Source organism: Arachis duranensis, chromosome 9 (genome assembly GCF_000817695.3).
Source record: "Arachis duranensis cultivar V14167 chromosome 9, aradu.V14167.gnm2.J7QH, whole genome shotgun sequence".
NCBI lineage: Eukaryota > Viridiplantae > Streptophyta > Magnoliopsida > Fabales > Fabaceae > Arachis > Arachis duranensis.
This window is the reverse complement of record NC_029780.3, coordinates 55028692-55030719: the sequence shown is the minus strand read 5'-3', so window position 1 is coordinate 55030719 and position 2028 is coordinate 55028692. Positions and strand designations below refer to the sequence as shown.

The following is a 2028-nucleotide window of genomic DNA, read 5'->3' as shown; positions in this document are numbered from 1 at the left end:
TCATAAGGTTCATCCCTGTAATTAACCTCTGCCATTGCAGGGTTCTCAGGATCATAAGCTTCTTCAGAAGCTGCCTCTTTAGTACTGTTGGATGCATTTTTCCATCCATTCAGACTTTGAGAGATCATGTTGACTTGCTGAGTCAACACTTTGTTCTGAGCCAATATGGCATTCAGAGCATGAATTTCAAGAACTCCCTTCCTTTGAGGCATCCCATTATTAATGGAATTCCTCTCAGAAGTGTACATGAATTGATTATTTACAACCATGTCAATAAGCTCTTGAGCTTCTGCAGGTGTTTTCTTTAGAATGGATCCACCTGCAGAATGGTCCAATGACATTTTCGAAAATTCAGATAGACCATAATAGAATATATCTAATATGGTCCATTCTGAAAACATGTCAGATGGACACCTTTTGGTCAGCTGCTTGTATCTTTCCCAAGCTTCAAAGAGGGATTCACCATCTTTTTGTTTGAAGGTTTGAACATCCACTCTGAGCTTGCTCAACTTTTGAGGAGGAAAGAATTTATCCAAGAAAGCCGTGACCAGCTTATCCCAGGAGTCCAGGCTATCCTTAGGTTGTGAATCCAACCATATTCTAGCCCTGTCTCTTACAGCAAAAGGGAAAAGCATGAGCCTGTAAACTTCAGGATCTACTCCATTCGTCTTAACAGTCTCACAAATCTGCAAGAACTTAGTTAAAAACTGGTAAGGATCTTCAGATGGAAGTCCATAAAACTTGCAGTTCTGTTGCATTAGAGCAACTAGTTGAGGTTTCAGCTCAAAGTTGTTTGTTCCTATGGCAGGAATGGAGATGCTTCTTCCATCAAATTTGGATGTGGGCTTAGTAAAATCACCAAGCATCCTCCTTGCATTATTATTATTGGGTTCGGCTGCCATCTCCTTCTCTTGTTCGAAAATTTCTGAAAGGTTGCTTCTGGATTGTTGTAATTTAGCTTTTCTTAGTTTCCTCTTCAGAGTCCTTTCAGGTTCTGGATCAGCTTCAACAAGAGTGTCTTTTTCCTTGTTCTTGCTCATATGAAAGAGGAGAAAACAAGAAAAGAAGAGGAATCCTCTATGTCACAGTATAGAGATTCCTTTATGTTAGTAGAAGAAGAAAGGGGAGAAGAATGAAGAAGAGTGGGTTCGGATATTTAGATGGAGAGAGGTGAAGATGAGTGTTAGTAAATAATTAATTAAAATAGAAGAAGAGTAGAGGAAGAGAATTCGAAAATAATTTTTAAAAAGGGGTTAGTAGTTTTCGAAAATAAAAGATAAGGTAGAATTAAAATTAAAACATGAAACAATTAGTTAATTAAAAAGAATTTTTGAAAAAGGGGTGAGATATTTTCAAAAATTAGAGAGGAAAGAGTAGTTAGGTGGTTTTGAAAAAGATAAGAAACAAACAAGAAGTCAAATAGTTAGTTAAAACAAAAATATTAAAATTAAATTTGAAAAGATGAGAAGATAAGAAGTTAGATAAGATATTTTGAAATCAAATTTTGAAAAAGATAAAGATTTGAAAAAGGTAAGATAAAAAGATAAGATTTTTAAGAAAAAGGCATTTTGAAAAAGATTTAATTTTTTTAAAATGACTTAACTAACAAGAAACTACAAGATAAGATTCTAGGATTTAAAGATTGAACCTTTCTTAACAAGAAAGTAACAAACTTCAAATTTTTGAACCAATCACATTAATTGTAAGCATATTTTTGAAAATATGATATAAAAATGAGGAAAAGGATTTTGAAAATAGTTTGAAAAAGAATTTAAAAAGATAAGTTTCTTAAAATTGAAATTTTGACTTGACTTGTAAGAAACAACTAATTTTAAAAATTTTTGACCAAGTCAACCCAAAATTTCGAAAATTTGGAGAGAAAAATGGAAAAGATATATTTTTGATTTTTTTGAATTTTTAATTATGAGAGAGAAAAACACAAATATGACCCAAAACATGAAAATTTTGGATCAAAACACTTAATGCATGCAAGAACACTATGAATGTCAAGATGAACACCAAGAACAC

General features: G+C 32.8%; 1 non-coding gene across 1 annotated transcript; it reads left to right on the top strand.

The window, feature by feature from the left end:
* The first annotated feature begins 399 nt into the window (after positions 1-399).
* On the top strand, positions 400-503 carry LOC127742032 (small nucleolar RNA R71). The gene has a single exon (XR_008003219.1). It is a non-coding gene; the product is annotated as a small nucleolar RNA R71 (small nucleolar RNA).
* Positions 504-2028: the final 1525 nt, after the last annotated feature.